Here is a 17,597-nt window from a genome sequence, read left to right on the forward strand (position 1 = left end):
CATTTAAACCTGTCCAAATTGGGTGTTTTTGTTTTTCTGACTAATTTTGCTGTGTTTTAAAATTACTTTTACCCCTGGGCTAAGAGTGGAGATGGTTAGACATTGAAATAAATGCAAATGAATACGGCATACTATTGATTGTCATCTAATCTAAGGGCAGGAAACCTGAATTTCACTAATGACAATACACCATGTAACAAAATCAGTAGTATTGTATGAAGAAAAGGCCGCCTTAAATGTTTTTCAACTGAATATGCTATCTCTGTTACATGCCTTCTTTTCATAAAATCCATAATCAGACCAATTTGACAAGGGTGAACAAGGTCAAAAGTTGATCTCTCAGGGAACAATTAGAATTTGCTAATGAGGATAAGAGAGGTCGAGCAGACATCCACTTTTTGCTAACCTTTCAAGTAACTGGACAAACAAGTGAGGTAACCTCAACGTACTGTTTATACAAAAGTCAGTAGGTTAATGGAGACAAAAATAGCCAATAAAGAAGCTTGAAAATACTTTTTACAGTCTAACTTAAAAGGAACCATTAATAGATCCGTAGTAGGGATAACTCTGCTAAGAAACATTGCAAGAAGCCAGGCAGTTTTCACAGGATAGAAGTATAGAGTAAAACTGATCCTGAAATGTATCACTGCAGTGACAGTGTTGAATTTCTGAATGTTTCCCTACCTTCCAAAAGACATGTTATATAGAAAAACACCACATCGCAGAAGAAGCAAGAAATAATCCAAGGAACAGTCTCTGAAATCTGAACAGTTCAGGAAAAGCTTTACTGATTGGGTCTACTGAGTGAGTAAAGGGTTTTAAAAGCAGATACATCAAATAATAACTTGACATAAAACATCTTAAATATTTAACAAAAAAGTCTATTTCTTCCCTTATTTCCTACAAATGATTCCAAAATGTGTCTATTAGAGCTGGCAGTATTCTCTGTGAAACTTATCTAGAGACTGCAAAACACAGTCCGCGGTAACCACGTTTTTTTGAGAGAGAGACCCTTCCTCAGCAAGACCTACATTACCTCTGCAGAGCCTGCAGTTGTACAGAATTTGATCTATCGAAATAATGATACATCTAATAAAAGGATATCAAAATACCTTGGAAAAGGGAGAACTGAGAACAACAAACCTCACCTCTCACAGCAGTGGCAGCAGGTGCTACACTGTAGGAGGAAGGAGCTGGTACGTATGGCAAGCTGTGGGGAAACCCCAAAGCGGAGTGAGCTGCCACGACAGTTAACATGCCTGCATAATTGGCCGTGGTTTATCACTGCCTGCCCAACATCACAACCCTGGCCTTCCTTGGAGGTCTCCCATCCAAATACCAGCCAGGATCAAGGGTGATGGACCTAAGGTCACCAGAAAGTTTCCACAGCCAAGTGGGGATTTGAACTGGATTTCCCAGATTGCAGTCTCACACCTTAACCACTACACCAGTGATGGTGAACCTTTTTGAGACAGAGTGCCCAAATTGCAACCCAAACCCCACTTATTTATCGCAAAAATGCCAACCCGGCAATTTAACCTGAATGCTGAGGTTTTTGTTTAGAAAAAACCGGTTGGCTCTCTCTTCCCCCGCTCCACCTGCTCAAGCAGGGGTCAGCCTGCTCTAGCCACCAGCAAGTCCCACACACACTGCTCTGTGCCTCTCTAGCATCTCTGCCTCCTCTGCGCCCCCCCCCCCCCAGGCAGCAGCCACAGGCACCAGGCCTGCCAGCCAAGTCTTCCCTGCTCACCGTGGTGCGCGCATGTCATGCTCAGTGGCCTAGGCCAGCCTAGATGTGTGTGTGTGTGGGGGGGTGATTTTCCACCCCCCCACGACAAACTCTGTGTGCGCGTGCCCACAGAGAGGGCTTCGAGTGCCACCTCTGGCACCCGTGCCATAGGTTCGCCATCACTGCACTACACCATGTTGGCTCTCCGCATAATGTATACATGGCATAAAAGAAACACATTAGGGACACTACAAATGAAAATGGGCAAAATAATCAGCCAGACTACAAAAATGGAAAGAACTGAAAAATGGCATATTTGTACATAACTGTCCTCCATGTGAAAGAAGTGAGCACTCACACAGATTTGTTCTGACAACTGGAATAGCTGCTAGGCAACCCCTTGCCATTATCCCTCTTTCTCATAAAGGGATGCCAAGAAGGGATGTTTGTATCTATGAATTTGAAATTGAACCAAAGTTTGCTGTATTTTTGAGTTATAGTCCAGGGAAAGTACATTACTGTACATAGATTGTTATAGACCACCCAAATCCATCATTTTTGACTAAACATAGATCTATAGAGCCATACAAATAAACATTTTGCCCCCCTTCTCTATTCTGTCCCCAATTCATCTCATCTTGGATGGGCCCACCATAATATCATACATTTGAAATTATATTATTATACATGTGAACAGAAATTCTGTCTGAAAAAAAGAATATTTTTTGACTTTCAAAAACAGTTATAATACTGATTATTTACAACAAAACTCATGGAGAAAGCATACTGCTTGAAGAGGTTGCTGCCAACCCACAGGAAAAAAATGAAGCATTGAACGGAAAACAGAAAATGAGTATTCACAGATGGAGTTCCACATGACAGCTGGGATTCCCTGAAACTACAGAAACCCAACTGTTTACCCCAGGAGATGATCACTTGACAAGCGATACACCGTTTCCGCACTTGACAGACTTTTACAAGATTATAACAAAGGCAATTCATAGGGGAAGGGAGGAAGAGGAAATATATATTCAAACTATACTACAGTATTTACAAATCTGCATAGTTTTACATGTCAAGAATTCTAAGCACTTGACAATAGCTGTGCCTTTCTGCTGCACCTGTAATACAAAGAGCAGAACAGCATGCACAGGACTTTGTATGTGGTCTGTATTGTCATATGCCAATGGAAGTGCAAAATCTGGTATTTGGCAGATGAACACACAAGCGAAGGAAACACGTGCTTTTTAAAGGTTATACACAGCACATTTTGGCTTCGTATAGTGATATGAAAATTTGACAATATGTCGGTTATTACACAAAAGGCTCAGAAACAAAATGGTGTTTCTAGAAAGGGTTTCAATGTCTTGCTGAATTCAGGGTTCATCTTCAAGGACTATCCTTCAGTCTCTACAGTTCATGTATACCCCAATGTCTGTGCCATGTTTTCCTCTTGGGCAAAAAATCAGGCAACCACATCTCAATATGAATTCTCACAGAAAACAGGGCACAAGGATCATCAAACTACCACCCTAAAAAAAGCTGGGTTTTCTTTAGCAACGGAGTTGTCATCTACGTAGTCACGTATTTGGGATTTCCACCTGCACTGAAATGTATTCAAAACATTATTGTCCCCTAGATCAAGGAATTTCCCTTCAAATCAGCTTCCCCAAGTACATTTTGCCTTTCTATTCATGCCCCTGTGGTGGAACAGGTGAGCACCTTCCCACTAATTTGTCCTTTAACTGCCCCATTATTATCAGTGAGACCCTCTTCTGTTTTTTCCCTCAGTTTCTCCTGTCAGCAATAGATTTTTTTTGCAGGACAGTTTCTGGTCACACGAGTAATTTCAGCCATCCCAGAGTAAATGAATCAATGTTAAATGTGATCATATTATAACACCCAAAAGATGCTGTTACAAACACAGGCATTACTAATTGTAGACTGGTAGCTATAATTTATTATGGGCCATTTTACTGGATATTTGCAGCCAGTGGCCAAGTTTGCTTTCACAGTTTGGTAGACCTAATATTTGGCTTCTTGGACTCCAGATCTACCACACAAACTGAAACAACCCAAAACAATCCTGAAAATTTGGGAGAATAATTTCAGGAATCCTAACACTTCAAGAGTGCCTTCTTTTGCTTCAGAAACAAACTCAGAAAAAAAAAGTCCAGCCAATGAACCAACATTTCCTGTACAGTAGAACAAAAAACTCCACAAAATTCATTTTTAAATCGGGGGAAATAATGTAAAACAGTGAACTTTAATTTTCTAATTTACTTCAGGGATTAATAGGATGCTTGTAATTTCACTAATTTTACCTACATCGGGCCTGGCAACCGTCTCAGCATCAAATCTAATAGTGCCTTTACATAGCTTGCTAATTAGCAACAATAGTATTTTTTTCTTTCTTGGTAATATCCCTGTTCTAGCAATTTGTAATATACTTGGTCATTGACCGTAAATAAAGTATTCTATTCTGTTCTGTTCTAGCAAATGAAATATTGGACTACAGACTGAGCAGAGCTACAGAGAAATAATGGAAACATACTCCAAAAGTATAATTGTTGGTTTTATGTCTTTTTATATATTTTAGCTCTGTCTTTAATTATTTTAATAATGTGGGGCTATTTAATGGTATTAAAATGTGATTTTATTATGAAGGCTTCAATTTGTTGATGGCCCTTGTGAGGATAGAAAGGCAGGATAGTACTTTTGTTAAATAAACAAATATATAAGCAATGCATTATAGCTTTCAATAATTCAGGCTTGCAAAAAGACACATATTCATAGTTGATGCACTGCATGGGGCATGGCCTATTCTTTTCCACTGATTATTATATTACCTATCAATAACTATATAGCCAACAGACTCCAACAGGAGGTTCCCTGTACCACAATGGAACATGTTTCTGACCCCAGAGCCATTGTTTTAAAAAAGGAAACCTCAAAGTCCTCTTTAGCTCAGACAAATACACACTCAATGTAATTCAATGTATTGTCGAAGGCTTTCATGGCCAGGTTCAACTGGTTCTGGTGGGTTTTCCGGGCTGTGTGGCCGTGGTCTGGTGGGTCTTATTCCTAACGTTTCGCCTGCATCTGTGGCTGGCATCTTCAGAGGTGTATCACAGAGGGAAGTCTGTTACACACTGTGTCCAGAGAGAAGGAAATGTTTGGGGTATACATTGTCCATGTCCCAGGGTGGGGAACCAATCAGTAAGTGTTTGGGTGGAACTTGTTATGCAAAGATGTGGTTGATAGTATTGTATTGCAGGTGGGGCTTATCAATCCAGGAAGTGATTCACATTTTCATGCCCTGCAGCAGCAATAGTATTGGTGAATGCAAATCCTGTGTTTGAGTGGAGTGCATTGTTCATGAACTTAGCATGCCCTTGGGGTTTGCTTTTGGTGTTTTTAAGTACTGGTAGCCAAGCTTTGCTAATTTTCAAAGTCTCTTCTTTCCTGTTGAAATTGTCTTGGTGTTTGTGAAATATATACCCAAACATTTCCTTCTCTCTGGACACAGTGTGTAACAGACTTCCCTCTGTGATACACCTCTGAAGATGCCAGCCACAGATGCAGGCGAAACGTTAACAAGATCCACCAGACCACGGCCACACAGCCTGGAAAACCCACCAGAATCAATGTAATTCATTCATACTTGCATTACTAGAACTACTCAAAATGTGAGTAAAAGATGATCAAACAGGCCACTCAGTTTTAAATTAAAATTAGTTTATATTTAAGTGTTCCTGTTCAAATTTGACATTTCTAAACAAAATTATCCCCTAACTATTACTATTGGAATATAATCAAAAAAATCATTCTAATTTGGATGAAAGGACCACACAGCACTGCAGCAGTTCCTCAGAGAATTAAGGCTCAAGTCTGATCTTCTAAGACTTAAAGAATGTGTACTTTGGATTAGCTATATATCTGCAAATCTGTTGCGTCTCAAGGGGAGTATACTCTGCTAAATACTCTGACCTTCCAATGCACTGTATCAAATGTGTGGCTATGGAATATAAGGCATTTTGCATATGTCTGCATTTTAACACTGATTTAATATACGATAGTGCAGTAAAATCCTATTTTCTCTCTCATATGTGGATGTACTAGAATACAGATATAATTAAGTAAGCTATTATATATTCATTTGTTGGGGTTATATTGGGGCAGAGGATGAAAACCTTTATTAGATGATGCAAATTCAAGGAGAATGTCCCAAGGAATCATTTTAAAAGTCAACTTACTGTGACCCTAAAAACAAGTTTAAAGCATCTTATGCAGCTGTTAGTAGCACCAATGTTATATTATTGTACAGTAGAATGGAAATTGGTATAACTTCTGATGCTTCATTACTACTTATGCAGTAGAATAACAGCCAGAATAGTTTTTGTAAGGCTAGAATGGACAGCAACACACAATCTCACAAGGCTCCCATGATCTTCTCTGGCATAATATTATGGGACATGAAAAGCGACAGAGAGAAATTGGTAAAACTCACTGCAAACTCAATTTAAACACAGCTACCATCAGTGTACAAGGAGCTCAGGAGATGGAGACAGTGAAAACATGGGAGGAGCACAGAATGATGACATTACATCATTTCCCAGAAAAACCTTAGTTTCCAGTGACTCCTAGAGCAGTGCGACAATACTTACATGTTTCCCCCCAAAATGATGCAATTCTGTCTTCTGATGGTGATTTTTAAGTCTTTTTCCTGCTGGCCACTAGAGCACCAGTGAGCAATGAAAGCTAGGGAAGGAAATCTCCTTCCCCCAGAAGTCTATCAATAAATAATCCACTTTAAAAGCCTACTTTACATTACAGCAATAAAAAGTAAACATAGCTACCTGTTCAAGCACCAGATCATTGCTGACCCATGGAGTTGTATCACATTATGTTTACTAGCAGACTATTTTAACAGGGTGGTTTGCCATTGCCTTTCCCAGTTGTCTACACTTTACCCCCAGCAAGATGGGTACTTATTTTACCAACCTCGGAAGGATGGAAGACTAAGTCAACCTACAGCCAACTAAAGGACTGTGTCAACCTACAGCCGGCTACTTCCGTCATGACTAAACTAAGGTCATGCGCACCGCTTTGACTGCAGTACTGCAGCTTACGACTCTGCTCATAATAATAATAAGGTTGCCAAGACTTTAGTAGATCATAAAATATATATGTCATGTTGGGTTGGTCAGTTTCTGTAGGCTCGTCTTCTAGGATAAATTACAATATACCAAAGGAGAGGTTTTTGTTTTTTTAAATAATTACTTCAACTAGCCCAAGTTCGGGGGGGGGGGGGGGGAACCCACAGAGGGAAATAAAATCCCAATTGCTCAACAACACAGCTCCTGCTTTAAACGCAGAAAGTCCCAGATTCAATCCCAGGCATCAACAGTTAAATGATTTCATGAACAGGCGATGGAAAGACCCTTCTCCGCCCACGGCCCTGGGGTATCACTGCCAGTCAGACTAAGATGACCAGCAGACTTACTTGATATAGCAGATTCATATGTTCCTATAAATCCCAGGTCCTACATTCTAGCCCTCTATTTCTCAACTATTTTTGGTTGGTGCTGCCCTCAAGACTGAAAAACAAGTGTGGCTCACCCCAACTTAAGATCTGAAAACATATTTTTAAAATACCAAAACTGGTTTCTTATGAATAATGAGTTCTCACCTTTAACTGATTAACATTAAAACCTTTACAAAAAATAATGTGCATTTTTTCTAATAAATACACACAGTTCCTAAGTGATATAAGCAGGGAGGAAAAATAGGTTTGGATGATAGATTGGGAAGGGAAGCAACAGGGACTATACGTTACCTAAGTTCAGCTGAGAAGTTCTGGAAGAAGTTCTGGAAGAAGGCAAGGATTCCTATGCCAACTAATAAATAGTTGTTTCTATAACCTTGGATGAAGTCCTAAATATCATTCCAAATTAGCATCTAATGTATTTACCAACTGTTGCCCTACCCTTCATACCCTGCCTTATGGAATAATGGATTTAATATGATTTTACTACTTCATAATATTTTGGCAACTATCAGCAACCTGTGTATGTAGCAGAGTGTCCAAACCAGAAACAGGCCAAGCATACAAAAAGGCCTGTTTGCAAAATTAAATCACTGAAAGGGCTAATGCAGTCAGAAGGGACTGGAAGCCCCATGGACATGCATCTTGATTACCACAGCACGCCAAGATTGCTGCAACACAAAGGACCTAGAGAACTCCCTGATACCAGATTTTGCATTTCCTCTGCCTTTAGGAACCATCTCCTTAACAATTGATCCTTCCCTGATAACGCACGCCTCAGCCAAATCTGACTACCTGGCCAGAGACTCTTAATAGACACTCTGCATAAGTCATTCAAGACTAAACCTGATCTAATCAAAAGATTATTGGCTCCAATTCCCCGGTAGTTAGAAAACAATAGATGAGCTACTAATCAGCTCAACCCAGCAATCCCAGCATGGAAACCCAGAAAATCCAGGAATAGAAACTTACTTGGTCCTGCCTCAAACGATGCTATGGGGTATAAAAATACAGCACACCCCAAGTTCCTGCTGGCTCTACTCTAGCGCTAGCTGGCTAGCTAGCCAGCTCCTATCAAGCTTGCTGGCTTGTTCCAGCTCATTGTACTGGCCTGAACCTTTCTTGGTCAAATTGGTTGTGAGACACGATATCGTCTTTCGCTTGGATTTCCATGCTGGCATAGGAATCCTTGCCTTCTTTCAGAACTTCTCAGCTGAACTTAGGTAACGTATAGTCCCTGTTGCTTCCCTTCCCAATCTATCATCCAAACCTATTTTTCCTCCCTGCTTATATCACTTAGGAACTGTGTGTATGCTTCTTTATGCCTCACTGTATGAATGTCTGCACCAAAAACTTATAAAAATATTTAAATTCAATTTGGTTTCTTTGTATTCTCTGAGGAACGTTTCAAAGGCCAGTTCTGGTATAGTTGTTCTAAAGATCCTACTGCTAGCCTACCTCTCACTGCCAAGCCGAGTTATTCCCCATCTCAATTTTTAAAATGTTTTATCTGTTAAGCTAGCGTAACACAACTCTCAGAGGTTTGACCTCGCCCCCCCCCACCAAGTTATTGTTTGCCAAATTCCAAGGACAGCACATTATCCCATCTCAGAAAATCAGATCTCTAGAAACAGGATGTTTACAGCTCTACCTATTTAGCAACTAAGGACAGAAACCAGAAGGCATGGAGTTGGACTCAGTGCGAAATTTCTGTTTGTGCTATATAGGTCTTGTACAAGCAGATACATAAGAAAAAGACTGCAGCAGCTGTCTGTGTTAAGTCAAATGTATCGTTTCTGCTTGTGAAAGATCTTGTGCAATCAATTTCTGGATACTGTAATATACAGGGATGAATACACTACTAAACAAGATCTTGTAATCCCATTCTGGGCCTCAAGAACCTCTGATAATGAACTATGGATGCTAACCTGCATTGGTTCAGCCGAATTCCATTCACCTAAAGTGGGCATTATTTCATGGGGGACATTGTTCACATATGTTCTTACTATACATGCACAACTGTTACTCAATTTCAACTAATTAGGGGAAATGGAATCTTTTCTTATAAGCCTAGTCTATACTCCAGACTTGAATATATATGATATCTAATAAAGCAAGTGCTGAACACATCGAGGTCACCACTGAAGAAGGCGGCAAAAAAATGTGCCACTAAATTCTTCCTGCAGTAACTTAGCTGTAATTCTTCAGAACTCTAAAGGCTATCTCCTCTGAAAAAAATAAAATAAAATTGGTGACTACATATCACTTGGCACTAATTGGCGGCAAGTGTTCAAGAGAGACCTGAACCTGCCAGTCAGACTGAGTACTGCCCTCAAGATATCAGTCCCTCCAGGAGAAGTTTGAAGCCATTTGTCAAGTGGTGTATGGATTTTGCACTGTTCACAAATATATTCAACCTATTTTAAGCAGTCCAGATTAAAGCAAAGTAAGCAAATCATGAACCGAAGAGGTTCTTCACTGATGTGACTAGCTGAACATAAAAAGCCTTTAAAAATAAGGCTTATTAAACTGGCATCAAAATGTAGAGATTGAAAATAGGATATGGTTCAGATTTTAACTACTATCCCTATCAAACTGAACCAGTTGTAGAACAGGAGGAGGAGGAGGAGGAGGAGGAGGAGGAGGAGGAGGAGGAGGAGGATTTATATCCCCCCTTTCTCTCCTGCAGGAGACTCAAAGGGGTTTACAATCTCCTTTCCCTTCCCCCCACAACAAACACCCTGTGAGGTGGGTAGGGCTGAGAGAGCTCTGAAGAACTGTGACTAGCCCAAGGTCACCCAGCTGGCATGTGTTGGAGTGCACAAGCTAATCTGTTTCACCAAATAAGTCTCCACAGCTCAAATGGCAGAGCAGGGATTCAAACCCGGTTCTCCAGATTACAGTGCACCAGCTCTTAACCACTACACCACACTGGCTCTCCACAGATCAACCATAGATTAAGAATGTGGTCACTTGTTCCTCTAAGATCTCTGCCACCAGCTCTTCCTGTTTGTTTGAACTAGAGAATATGTAGTTAGGGGTTTGTTGCACATAGGCTGTGATCCTGTTTCAGCGGGTCACAAGGCCAGAAGGGAAGAGGAGAAGAAGCAGGGTGAGCTGTTCTTTGGAAGGCTCAACAGCTAATTTCGGTTTGTTTTGCATAAATTATGAAATGAATATGAAAATACAACCTGTTGCTTAGTAATACTACATATTTACGAATGTTAAACATGAAAACAGCAACAAAAACTTGTTCAGAGTTCACTGATGTGAGATATGTTAAGAAACAGGATAATAGCGAGGTGCTAGTTTGGAACTTGGTCCCAAAAATATAGTAAATCTACAAACGGATTCCTCTTCCGAAAGGCTGAGATCCATTAGCCCCATCTAACTAGAGCATGGATAGACTTTCTCCAATGTAAATCAGGCTTAATCTTTATTACATTAAATGTACCTATTACATGGATATTTAGGCTTTTGCTGTTTTTAATTTTACTGCTGAGACTGAAGATCTTGCTGCGATTCTGATCCTTCTGGTCACATAAATCCTTCCTACATGCTGTTTTCTGTAGAAGAGATGTCTGGTAGAATCTATCAGATATGCCAGGTGTTTAATTTGTGCAACAGCAATTGTTTTCGTGGGATCCAATCACTGCCTGCACAGATTCATGTGAAAACAGGTTCCACTATCCTGACTGCAGCCCGTTATACATCTGCTGTGTGGAAGGAGCCTCTCACTATCTGAAATCCTTCCTTCTGGTCAAATTTGTTTCATCTTATACAGAACCGTATGCCATGAAGAGCCACAGAAAGAAGGAGAATTGGGCACAAATTGCTCTCCTTCACTTCCTCTTGTATGAATACAGCAAGGTCTATAACCTTTTAACCCTTACTGCAGCCCCTTTGTCAAGGGGCTTTCTGGGGTCACAGAAGAATACTATGGGAAGAGAAAACTGACAAAAACCACCTTCACAAACTTTCTTGGAAACACTGGATTACTCTATTATCTAGTGGTGATCTTTAAAACAGCCCTGTAAAATAGGCCAGGATTATAATGCTGCTCAGATTGTGGTTAGGGTCTCTTAAATTCTTTTAGCAAACGAATACAGATTTAATTCAGTGACCTCCCAAGTCACAGTTCACTTTCCTATCACTGCAATACACAGAATTCCATCCTGGATGGAATCTGGCAATTGTACCAACTTGCCACCCAAAGCCTTTCATGATACAGAGGGCAAAATCCAGAGGCTTCAATTTCTGTGTCAGAATGATGGATTCTGGTAGCCAGGGTGAAGCTGTCCCATAAAATATGAGTCAAAAAATGCACACATACAGCATGAAGGCCTGTTGTAGCTAGAAGTTCAAATGAAGTCTACTTACATTTACACACTGTTAAGTTTCCACTCAGAAGTCAGGTTTACAACTACCTTTTGTCAAACGAAGGAGTATTCAAAGAGCATAACAGAGCTCTGGACAAAGACTGGCAGGGGTTTTATGGATTTTTCTTATTCCACAGTATTATAAAAATGTATCTTTCTTGCTGTTAATCAACGAGCTATATCCAGCAATCAAGGCAGATAGATATAATAAGATAAGCTACTCTGTAAATCTAAACATTTGCCCACAAATAGAAAAGATACAGCCAGAGCCTTCTGATTGTTGCCACGGTAACTATCTAAAATGAAAATCAGCTTAACCCCTTCTCTGCTGGAGCCACCCATGTACCAATGTTAGCTGACTTCCATGCACTTATCTTTGCCTTTTCCCCTCTCAAGAAATTCGTAATACTGTTGCTTCTCAGTAGTTATGCTCTGATTATTCTATCTCAACCATAGAGAATTTTGATTGGTAGTTCATTACTATAATTAGGAAGGGAGGGGAGAAGTGAAAGGGAGAAATACACATTAAGTCTAAGAATACTTCCTTGGAAGTAAATCTTACTGAACAATACAAGATTTACTTCTAAAAAGACCTGCCAAGGACTGCTATACAGCTTATTTGGAAATATGTCCCATTTTTTTCCAAATGGGGGTTTACTCCCAGTAACGTGCAAGCTTAATGTACTTCTTAGAACCCCAAAAAGAAGTGAAGAAAAAGATGTTTTTTGGTTAACTCTCTGTTTATTATAAAAAGGTGGGTCAATATTTTTTGTTTTAAACTTCACTATCATGTGAATAATTCAACACAATCAAGTTAAATAATTTGCTTGGGTTCTGGCAAATAAGTAAAGCCATCCTTTGGCAATAGTAAACAGAAGAGGTAGGAGACCTTAAATGATTTGATTAGTATATTAATCAACTGAGGCTGCAATCCTAAACACACTCAACCAGGACTTCTCAATAAATATGTTTAGATTCATGTTGTAAAGATTTAGTTGATTAATTGATGAGACCAACTTTGAAGATACCAAGATTTGCTTGCTTATTTATGTTTAAGGTCATTTTTATCTTGGCATTTTAGTGTAATAAGAAATTGAAAAATAATAATTACCTCTAACAATGATGTATCTTCCAGTTCAACAAACAAAGCTATCTTAATTTTCTTTTCATGTTTCAAAAAGCTATCTTTTAAAACTATGTGGTAATATGCAAACTTATTAAATACAATGAATCAACCACCAGACATCACAATTCTATTAACTACTGATAATACAATCTCATCAATGAGCTATGTTGCTTGCTGTACATGACAGAATTCCTCCTAAATATCCCTGGTACCAGTAAAGCACAACAGATTCTACTGGAAAAGAATGTGCCACTGAACGACACTTTTGGGCCTACAGGATCCTATTGCCCACCAAAGGGTCAAAAAGTGAACATAGCCAGCATGTATAAAAGGAAGATTAGGATTAACAGTCAAGATGGATCCAGAGTTCATACAAGGCCCGTCCTGTCCCAACACAAGGGACACTACAAAGAAGGTACCATGAGTTAAAATACTTTAACTCAATAGACAAGACAGTCTAACCACCGTCTCAACTTGTTCCTTATATCTACATACACATCACAGCGCACTACTAGGGAAGACTTAAAGAAGAATACCTAAAATTGGGAGACAGAATCTCTTGGGTTAGGGATAAAATCGGTGAGAATTCTATCCCAATGGAGGGGCAGGAAGGTAACAACCCAAGAATTTGCTTTTCCTGGAAGGTGATGAACCCAATTACTGGGTAAATTTGCCAGTACAACCAGCTTTAGTTCTGGTACTTAGTAACTCCTGTTAAAGCTATCTATGCCTGTGGTCATCACTACATCCTCTGGCAACAAATTCACATTTGAATCACCCACAGTAAAGAAGCATTTTCTTATGTCTTTCCTGAATCTACTGCCCATCAGCATCACTGGATGCCTTTGAATTCTAGTATTCTGGGAGAGAGAGAAAAAGTTATTTTTGTCAATTCTCTTCACCCTATGCATAATCTTATAGACTCCTGTCATGTCCCCTTTAGTCATCTCTTTTCTAAACTGGAAAGTCCCAGACTCTAAAGCTGCTCCACATAAGGGAGGTGCTCCAACCCCGTGATCATATTGGTAGCCTCCCCCCACCCTTCTGTACTTTTTCCAGCTCTGCAATGTGCCTTTTGAAATAATGGTGATCAGAGCTGCACACAGTATTCCAAATGAGGCTGTGCCATAGATCTATACAGGGGCATTATAATATCGGCTGTTTCATTTTCAGTCCCTTTCCTAATAATCCCCTTTCAACTGCTGCACCACACTGGGTCAACACTTTCACGGAGCTTTCTACTGTGACCCCAAGATCTTTTTCCTGTCAGTCTCAGCCAATGTTCCCTCTAAGCTGTGGAGTGTTGTGAACAAAAATTCTACTTCGTGAGCCAAAACAGCCACTGTTATTCAGATTGTGAGCGAGTATATATTTGATTATTGCAAAAATTAGTTTTTAAATTTACCATTATTACACGGTATAATCATAGGCAGAGCTGCAACAGGGAGGGGGGCGCCCCACACCACGGGCGTGCACCACTGGAGTCACGTGGGGGTGGGAATCACCCCCACACCCCTTCCCCCTTACCTTAGTTTGAGTTTGGTGCTAAGAGTTTGCTGCTACCTTAGAAAAAACAGCCTGGGGGGAAATACACTTCACAGGAGATGTTGGGAGCCCCACATGAGTTTGGGCTTGCAAGGTCTCTTGGGAAGTGTAGTTGATTAGGATGACTGGCCTATAATATCCTAGTTTCCCTCTGAAGCCCTTTAAAAAATTGCTATAACATTTGCTACTCTCCAGTCTTCTGACACAATGGCTGAATTTAGTGATAGTCATATATACAAATTAGTAATCAACTAACTAGCATTTGAGTTCCCAACGAATTCTTGAATTTGTGCCATCAGAGCCTGGAAACTTTTTGGTTTTTAATTTCCCCAATAGATCTAGAACAGGGGTCCCTTGGGCACCATGGCACCCACCAAAACCTTTTCTAGTACCCACCAAGCATTGTTAGAAACTACTTTTCAGCATTACTCTCTCATCCACTGATTGACAGACCTGATTTGTGCCTGTCTAGCTGCTCCCATGCATGAAATATTACCTTTGAGGTCCAGGCCTTTAACTTTCTGCGTAGCAAATTAATTTTTTCCTCCAGTACTACATTTCCCAGTGTCACTGGTGTCAGTGTGCACCATCATTGGTGACTCCTCCCCAGCACTATCTGTCAGTCTATCTACCCAGTATCCACAACCTTTGCATCTGGCAAATAAGTCATCATGCAGTCTAAACATCTGTCACAGACCCCACTCTCTATATTTGTAATAACAGAATCACCCACTAGCAGAAGCTCCCCTCCCCTCAACGCTCCTTCCTCCCAGCTTACTATTTCTTCACCCACCCACCCCCCGCCTAAGTTTTTTCTACTCCTAAGTGAGAGATATCATGCTACAGGTGGAACACACTGACATATAATATGTGGCTTGGACCAAAATTCATTTTAGGGTCATCACGTGCCAAAGTGAACAACAATATTAAGATCCACCGTCAAAAAGATTCACATGGATCTCAGTGGAATTAAGGATTTGCAGCCTGCTTAGGAGTTTGGTATGTATGAAGGCAACTGAGATTCTTGAACATGTTGAATAGCAGCTGAATAGCAGCACTGTGTCCTGGCCATGTCCAGCTAATAGCAAGCACAGACACAAGCGAAGGAGCAAGAAGTCTTACTCTGAGTCCAGAGAAACAAAGTCCATGCAGCTCTGGTAAGAGGCAGTCAAGGGTCCAAGAGAGGTCAGGTCAGCCAATCTGGTCCAAGTCAGAGTTTCAAGGAAACAGTCTGCAAGTGGGTGCGGCAGAAAGCTGTCAGGCTTTCAACAAGGTTGCTCCTGCAACTTTCACTTTATTTTTTTTATTTATTTTTATATCTATACCCTGCCCTACCCCCCCAAAGGGCTCAGGGCGGCTTACGATGGAATAAATCCTAAAATCTTACATGGGGTGTTGCTTGGATACATCCCCCCGAATATCATCTGCAGTCCCCAGCCGTGGAGGAAAGAGGTCATCCAGTGCAAGACTGTTTCTCTCATTCCAGCGTCGGCGAGGCGGTGGACCAGAGGTTTATGGTCTACTACGTCAAATGCTGTGGTGAGATCTAATAATATCAGCAGCCCAGTCCCACCTCAATCCAATTGGAGTCGGAGCTCATCCACAATGGCAAGCAGCACGGTCTCCGTCCCATAGCTAGCATGGAAACCGGACGGGTAGGGATCCAACACCTTTGTGTCACCCAGGAAAATCTGTAGCTGTTCCGCAACCGCTCTCTCAATTACCTTACACAGGAACAATAAATTCAAAACTGGGCAGTAATTGGGCAGATCTGAAGGATCTAAAGATGGTCTTTTTAAGAGTGGGTGGACTACTACCTCTTTTAACTGCCCTGGAAATACTCCTTGCTCAAAGGAGAAGTTGTTAATTTTCAACAGGGAGTCCTGTAGCACTTCCTCACTGGCCTTCACCAGCCAGGATGAGCACGGGTCAAGAGGATTAGGTAGCAGCCAGAATCCTGTCAACATCAGTGTGGTCAAGCAGTCTGAATTGGTCTAAACGAGGACCAGAAGACGGGCAAAACAGTCATTTCCCAGAGCTGCCTCTTAGATGTCTGGGCTGTATCACAGTATTGATCCTGAGCTGATTCACAGCACTCTCTGCATTGCTTTAGGGCCGTGGTGGCGAACCTTTGGCACTCCAGATGTTATGGACTACAATTGGTCATGCTGGCAGGGGCTGATGGGAATTATAGTCCATAACATCTGGAGTACCAAAGGTTCGCCACCACTGCTTTAGGGCTTCCAAGCATGCACTGTGCCTTTTAGAGTGCAGTACCTGCTGGCTACAAATTCTCAACGGCCTCACAGACTCAGGTGAGCTGGGTGGACTGCTAGGTTGGGCCTCAGTGGCTGTAGGTGCTTCTGCGAACACTCTAGCTTCCAGTTCTTCTTGGGCCAGCTTTGTCTGCATCCTCTGAGGCTTCTGGCTGTGCTTGAGGACCAGTTGGCTGGTGTTCCAGCACAGTGGGGTCATTCTGCCAGTGCTCCTCATCAGAGGACTCATGGCTGGTTGACTCTGAGCCCATGACACACTCTTACAAAGCCTATATGTGGTTCTAACAAGGAAATACCTTATTTTCCCAAGTAGTTCATTTCATGTTTAATAATATTATGATCACTGGATCAGAGAGACCTAGAGGCTTCCCAAACATCAAGCTTATTTATCAGCCTTGGCTGATTTCCCAGGAGTAGCTTCAAAATAGTCTCACTGCCTGGCCAACACACTAAGCACGTACACAACATTTTTGCCATTTTTTCCAGATACAGGACTTAACAGAAATATTCTCCTGGATTTCAGCTCTATTTTCCTAAAGGTATTTAATGTTTTTTTAATAAATATCTGTACGGGCATCCCATTCATTAACAATATTTAGCTATTCTGAAAAGTCCATGCTTCTACTATAATTCTTAGAATGCTGCTATATTTTTCACTTAGGTTATTTTTTTCATGTGCTGTCATCACACTACTCAGTGTGATTATTAAGCAACATCATCATTTAAACTGCTTGTAGAATCAACTTCTATCTGTCTACAGAACCATGAATTTGCCTTGCCGTTTAATATGCATGTATTCATGTAAATAGATCATCTATTTATTTATATCATGCTTGCTATTTAATAGGGACCCCAAAGTAGTTTACCATTCTGCTCTCCTCACCTCTGCATTATCCTCACAACCATCACTCTGCAGGGGAGCATAGGTTAAGTGTGTGACTAGCTCAAAAATCACACAGAAAGATTTCATGGCAGAGTAAGGATCTGAACCAGA

General features: G+C 40.8%; 1 protein-coding gene across 2 annotated transcripts in view; it reads right to left on the minus strand.

The window, feature by feature from the left end:
* The window catches only part of ZFPM2 (zinc finger protein, FOG family member 2), a 381,732-nt gene that overhangs the window by 149,097 nt on the left and 215,038 nt on the right, over positions 1–17,597 (minus strand). The window lies entirely within an intron of this gene.

Source organism: Sphaerodactylus townsendi, linkage group LG09 (assembly GCF_021028975.2).
Source record: "Sphaerodactylus townsendi isolate TG3544 linkage group LG09, MPM_Stown_v2.3, whole genome shotgun sequence".
Classification (NCBI taxonomy): domain Eukaryota; kingdom Metazoa; phylum Chordata; class Lepidosauria; order Squamata; family Sphaerodactylidae; genus Sphaerodactylus; species Sphaerodactylus townsendi.